The sequence below is a fragment of the Cupressus sempervirens genome, chromosome 10 (assembly GCF_028749045.1).
Source record: "Cupressus sempervirens isolate cs-2001-9-10 chromosome 10, ASM2874904v1, whole genome shotgun sequence".
NCBI lineage: Eukaryota > Viridiplantae > Streptophyta > Pinopsida > Cupressales > Cupressaceae > Cupressus > Cupressus sempervirens.
Window position 1 is genome coordinate 178173342 of NC_143127.1, and position 7338 is coordinate 178180679.

The following is a 7338-nucleotide window of genomic DNA, read 5'->3' on the forward strand; positions in this document are numbered from 1 at the left end:
ATATCCTACTATCATTGCATTCCATGAGACAATGTCCCTTTAAGGCATTTCATAAAAAATGTCTACTGACTTCTGAATCCTTCCACACTTTGCATACATGTCTATCAGGGCATTGGCAACAGTGACATCGAACAAAAATCCTCTTTCAATTATGTCTTGATGGATGTTCATACCTAGTTCGAATGCTCCCAATTTGGCATAGGCTAAGAGTATGTTGGAATAGATTGTGGAGTATGGCTTTACACTTGCCAGCTGCATTTGCTAAAAAGTTTGCAAGGCTTTTCAAATAGATCGATTTTGTGCATGGCCCGCAATCATCACAGTCCATGAAACTACATTTCTTTGAGACATTTCGTCGAATAGTTCAGGTGCCTTGTGCATGCTTCCACATTTCACATACATGTCAACTACTACACTTCCTACTATAATATCTGAACATGCTCCACTTTTAATTATGTTTTGATGGACAAGTCTACCCAGTTCCAAAGCTCCAACTTGGGCATAGGCTGGGAGAATGCTAGTAAAGGTCAAGGAATTCAGTTTTACACCAGCCACTTGCATTTTCTTAAAAGTGTGCAAGGATTTTTCAACAAAACCATTTTGTGCATACCCTACAATCATTGTAGTCCATGAAACTGCATTTCTTTGAGGCATTTGGTCAAATAGTTCACTTGCCTTATCCATTCTTCCACATTGTGCATACATGTCTACTAGTGCACTCGAAATGAAAACATCTGACAAAATTCTCCTATCCCTTATGCTTTGATGGATGTCCATAGCCTCTTCGTAAGCTCCCATTTTGGCATAGGCTGGGAGTACACTAGCAAATGTGAACTGGTTGGGTTGAAGACCTGCTCGTTGCATTTGGTAAAACAGTTTGAGTGCCTCCTAAGGAAACCCTTGTCTTCTGTACACTACAATCATCACATTCTAGGAGACGTTGTCTCATTCTTCCACATGATCAAACACTTTATGAGCATCTCCAAAACTCCCACATTTGGCATACATATTGAGAAGCTTATTTCAAAAACTTGTTCGTGCAGCAAATGCACATCCCCTCTAGACAATGAAAGTATGGATTATTTTTCCTTGTGAAGGGGTATCCTTGACCATGCAAGTCTACAACAGTTGAAGATAAGTCGAAGAGTCTTTAGGGGGGTTGAGTGTAGTAGGAAGAATGTGCAACACCTCTTTCAACTGACCCATTCTGCATAGTGCTGTGAGATTGAGATGAACTATGGATGGCGATGGCGGTGGCATTTTATGATTGTAATTGAACCGCACAAAGTGAACATTGCCATTTGATCTACATCTAACTAAATGACATACTAGAAATAAGCATTTCACTTTCCAATCCTGAATTCAAATCCATTTCCTCATCTTCTAAACTATTTCATTCAAAGAAGCAAAGAAACCCTAGACTGTAGAAGATGTAGAGTGTGGAAGTGATTCTGTGGGATTTAAATTTATGAAGAGCATGTTTCAATCAATTTGATATCACCATTTTACTATTTTTTATTTTTAAAAAATTATAGGATAATTTGAGCGTCAATATGAGACGCATATAAATATTTTAGCATTCAGTTATAGAAGTCAAGAAAATCAAGTTACAGCATATTTGAACTTGGGTTTTCCTCCTTTGAATTCAATGTTTTAACAAATTAAACTCATCTGTTCTAAGTCATATATAACAATCTCCAAAGATCAATTTTGGTTTTCACTATACTATTTTAATAGTTGTTATTTCAAGTTCTGAATGATGTATGTATCGCTTCATTGTCTAGCAGGCATTACCATTCCATATTTTTGCAGCCTTACATATTTATGGTGTGGGAATGGGATTTAAAGGATTTGAAGTCTCATGTTTAGGTGATGATGGGGTTGACTATATTGAGTTTGAAATATCAGAAGTACAATCTTGTGCAAAAAATGACTATAAAGAACTCCTTTCTAGTATAGTTCAAAAGATTTAGAATATGGTTGAGGAATTTTAGAAATCACTTGAAGATTTGGAATATGGGAAAAATGAATCAGTGATTAGTATTTTTAGGGCTCTGGAATTCCTCTCAAAGGCATCTGCTTAATGTGTGAAGTAAGAATGAGACTTTTTTGTAGCAAATGCTGCAAAATGTAGACCTTCTGTTTGGTTTGCTTCATTGGAACAAACTTTTCTTATTTTTTCCCATATATTTCTTGTTGTACTTAGGTAATCTATTGATGTGACCTTATGATCCTCTATCCCACTATCCTTTTCATATGAGTTCCTGTTGAATGAAATTTAGATTGGTTGGTAACCCTTTTGGTAAGTGAAGTTGGATTGTTTGTTGCAGATGTGACCCTATTCCATTGGAGAAAAAGAAGGAACTTTGTAGGAGCTACTAGATGGTATTACTTGCTGCAACTTCAGCCTTGAAGTTGGCTTTGATGTATCAAAAAAAATCTCAAGTTAGGATCTTAACTCTACTCAAATTCATGCCTAACACAAGGCTTTATAATGCTTAAAGGTTTTAAGAGTGTGTGTGGTTGATGATGGTTAGTGACTAATAAAGTCTTTTCTTTTACAAGAAATTTTTGAGATCATTGAGACTCTTACTTCTAGAGATTTCATTTTGGTCGATGAGTTGAAGTGGCCAAGTAATTGTACATACAGTATTGGTGTACAGGTGTTCAATAATAAGTGATTTGATTTGGTAAAGAATATGGATCTTGTTAAAAGTTGTTTATCCTCTTTACTGCCTTTGTATTATATCAGCTATATAAACCTTATATATGGACTACTTCAGATAATGGAGATAAATTTATATAAACAATTATATCTGTTATGTCAATTTCAGTAATATCAATAATGCTCTTAGAATAACAAAATCAAATTTAGAATGGCAAGAAGTTTGATATGTTTCTAATTCATCTCTTTATGCATAAATGTCCATATGTTCCATGCTGTATCAAGCAATTGTTTCTTATCCTAATTTGGAACTTTTTAAATCTCTGCAAAGATAAAGTTGGAGTAGGAGAATTTTTCTTCTCAAAGGTGTCCTTTGATTGTAGAGCGTCCATAAACAGATAATGGAATGGATGCTTTACAATCAAACGACACCTTTGAGAAGAAAAATTCTCTTGCTCCAACTTTATCTTTGCAAAAATTTAAAAGGTTGCAAATTAAACGGCTTGGATAAGAAACAATTGCTTGATACAACATTAAAAAAAATTTGACCAAACATTGGTGGAAATTTTGACCAATTCTTGATAGTTTTCTACCAAGAATTGGTTGAAATTTCCACCAATTATTTAAAAAAGATTGACCAAACATTGGTGGAAATTTCGACCAATTCTTGGTAGTTTTCTACCAAGAATTGGTCAAAATTTCCACCAATTCTAAAAAAAATTTGACCAACCATTGGTGGAAATTTTGACCAACAATAACAAATCAGAGCTAGCAAAAATTAAAAAATTTCAATGAATGTATTGGTCGAAATTTCAACCAACTTGTAGGTTGCTCAAAATTTCGATGAGAAAAATTCCCACGAAGTGCTTGGTTGAAATTTTGACCAACCTGGGTCAAAATTTTGACCAAAATTCGTCAAAAATTGAGTTCAAATTTACTAGTGAAAGGGTCTAATGGGACCCGCACAATGAGTGCTAGAGTTTTATCTTCCTTTTATGCTTCCAAGAGTAAGCCTAAGTCTAGGGGGTAGATGTAATGCCTACCCCTAGTTTACTTTTCGTGTTGGATTGCTAGATTCTCTTAGGCCAATTTTATGATTAGTGGTGCTTGGTTACTAGATTTGGTTGGATGTTATTTCATACTCAATTGATATATTTGATGAGCTACTTGATACTCAGTTATTTCATTTATTCATGATTATTCTTTCAATGATGATGCTTATAGTGATTTTAGTTATTTCATGATGATAGTCAGATGGATAATTTTTATGCAGTTTCTATGATTACTTACCCCATACTTGCATGTGCATGGTGTACTTGTATGTTTTACTTTATGTTTGGCATTTCTAATGTAGTTGAGGGAGGGACTCCTAGTCACTTGCTAGTTGGGATCTACATGATGCACCACTCCCCATCATTTCTTGTTTAGTTTACATTATATGTGCATGTACATGCTCAGATTTTATGTAGATTATAGGTACCAAGCACCGACTTCCCTGAATTGCTAGGATTAGCGTGCCCTATTGCAGTATCTCAAAGGTAAGAGAGGGGAGATAATTCTTGAGTCCAAATCCTAACCTTAAGCCAATTATCCTAGAAAGTAGGACAAGTATTTGAGTTATTTGCAATTCTAAATTCATCAAGCGATGTGAATTCATGATTTTGACCCTTGAGTTTGATCTAGTACTCTGTTCTTTATTATGGGCTTTCGTATTTAGTTTTGTGGGTCTGTTGTGATTTTCACTTATAATTAAATCAAATCAAAAGATAATTTAATGAAAATTTTATAAAGAAAAATCAATATTTAATTATATTAATTAATTGATAAATTAATTAAGTTAAAGAATTAAATTAAAAGATTTAATATAAGTTCTAATTTTAGCATAATTATATTTATTTAATTTAATAATAATTTATTTAGGAGTTCCATTTTTATAATAAACTCTAAATATGATTATTAGTTAAATTAATAAATATTTTTATTTAAGGCATCTTGTGATTTAATGTGTGTGAGAGAGAACTAACTTTAAAATGTTTATTTTAATTAAATTACAAAAAGGTTGCACATGAAAATTAAAATATAATACAATATTAAAGATAAATGTTTTGTGTGATTACAATACCAAAACCCTAAAGGGAGTGTTGAAAACAGATTGATACAAGTATTGTTAGATCCCAAATTTTTGACCAAATTTTAAATTTGCTCATAACCATTGTATTTAATGGATTTTTCTTTCATGATCATGTGAAGTAGGTAGTTATTTATATCTGTTGTATTAACTGTTAATGAAGATGGTCATTAACTATTAACTGTTATATGATGTTAGTATTTGCTTGATTTTGAAATTATAATTAATAATTTAAAGTCTTTTAAATGTTTATAGAAATGTTATTATGGCGGAAGTTTTTTTCATGGGGATTGCAGGAGAAGATGAAGGGGGGAAGCATTGCTAAATGGGATCATTAGAATGTGATGCTCGCTTAGTTTAGTTAACAAGATCGACAGGTATGACCTTAAACTTCTTTGGTAAGGATTTAATCGACTTGAACACGGGATACATTTGTGGGACCCGCCTGAGCTATTTAAATAAATAATTTGAGAAACATAAAATAATTGAGTTAAAACATAAAATGTACCTCAAAGGATTTTAAATGATCTTTCACCATATTATTATAAAATATATGTATATACGTACATATAGATATAAAAATGAAATGGCACCATTATATTATAATAATTTAATAAAGTGATGTCACCTCATTAATATATTTACATGTACATATATAAAAATAAAATAATAATAATATTCAAAATATAATAAAATTCGAATTATAATCTTCCAACTCTAATTCCAATTTAATTCTTTCTTGCTTTTAACCGATTAAACACTTGGCATGATAAATTGGGAAATAATCTTTAAACTTGCGGAAGCCAAGAAGTCACGTTTTTGTTCATATAATATGGAAGCCATGAGAAGAGACAAACATATAATTCATACATCTGACTATCTTCTTCTACATTTCTAGTCTTCTCTCTGCCCTCCATAACACCCCACTATCTTTTGCTATGTATCCAGTCTTCTCTTTGCCCTCCATAACACCCAACTCTAGATATTTCATGTGTCAAATTCATTGTTATTTCAATCTACACTTTCCATTCACAAGCAGGACCTTAGAACTTTGTTGTATGTGATTCAATCATCACCGAAGATGAAGTATCTCTGCATTTTGGATATGTCCATGACAACTGAAGGAGAGCTAGTTACCAAGTCAATTTGCAATACTTTAGGGAAAACCCAAATTTATATTAGGTCATGTGAAAAACCATTCTAGTTCATGTTATTCCCATGATATTTGTTTTTACAAGCGATTTCTATAGCTGTAGCCGTAATTTACCATCACTTATAACTTTAGAGAGTTGCTTAGCAATAAGCATATTGATGTGTTAAGCATGGATTCATAAACCATTTGCCAATAAATTTTAAAGTCAGTTGATAAATATTTATGCAAGTCTCTTTCTTTAAAAAGAAGTTTGTGAAATGCTAGAAGATTGCAATATTCATGAATCAATAAGAGTCGAATGCTCTAAAATTTTGAACACCTAGGACTCACCAACTGTTAAGCCACAAAAAAGGCGAAGAGGTGAGATGAAATCCTGCAAGGATTAGAGAGTAAAATCAGAATTAATACAATAGAAACAAAATAAATAAATCTCACTTAATAGCTCATGCTCATCCCAAATAATGTAAACTGCTATCAAGTTGAGTGATGGTGATCAGGTCATTGAGCCCATCAGAAAATCCTTGGCCAAGGTAGTTTAAGGCATGGTTGCCATTTAATGATCACTTGATGTCAGTGGCACCAGTTATGCAAGCATGTCCATTTCATAACTGTGCGAACATTCTAAACATTGGGAGGCTCAGATGGCTAGACTAAGAACATCTCAAGCCCAATCCCGAGGTAGGGAGGGTCTTTCTAATTCAATAGATTATGTGCAGATAAGTATAGTCCGAGGTTGGGAGGTTAAGTCTATGTCAATGCTTCTCCTCTTACCAAAGACAAGGCTTGCACAACTAGCTAAAGACCCTCTGGAAGATACTTGTATGTTTCTTTACTTCTTTTTTTCTTGATAAGCATTTACTTGTATGTAGAAATGATAGTTAAATAATAATTCAGTTATTTCAATTGATCATTAATCTAGTTATTTTAGTTGATCATAAATACATTTATTTTTAGTTGATCATTAATATAGTTAAATCAATTGATCAGTGGATACAATTATCTTTAGTTAATTGTTAAACTAGTTATTTTCATATGAAAAAGATTTTAGTTATTTATCAATGAATGTTGGAAAATTGTTATTTAAATTGTCTTTGTTTTCGATATGAAAAACCATTTGTTCCAAGTATGAAAATGTGTTTCAATCATTGTTTTGTCACTGATGTCAAACCTAGTACTTGTTGGTAAGACAATTGCTTAGATGATTTGAGTACTATCATTTATTTGATTTATGAAGCGAATTTGATCAAATGAGCTAACAATAGCACCTAGAGGAAAGGTTGAGTTATGATATTAAAAAGGAGTACAAGGATTAGTTAAGATAGTGATAGTATAGTGCATTGTTTATCTACTTAAGGTTGCAAAGGATGGATACACTGATTACGTTTAGAAGAA

General features: G+C 32.5%; 1 pseudogene; it reads right to left on the reverse strand.

Annotated features, from left to right (window-relative positions):
* Positions 1-282: 282 nt before the first annotated feature.
* LOC149533214 (putative pentatricopeptide repeat-containing protein At3g23330 pseudogene) lies at positions 283-864 on the reverse strand (annotated as a pseudogene).
* Positions 865-7338: the final 6474 nt, after the last annotated feature.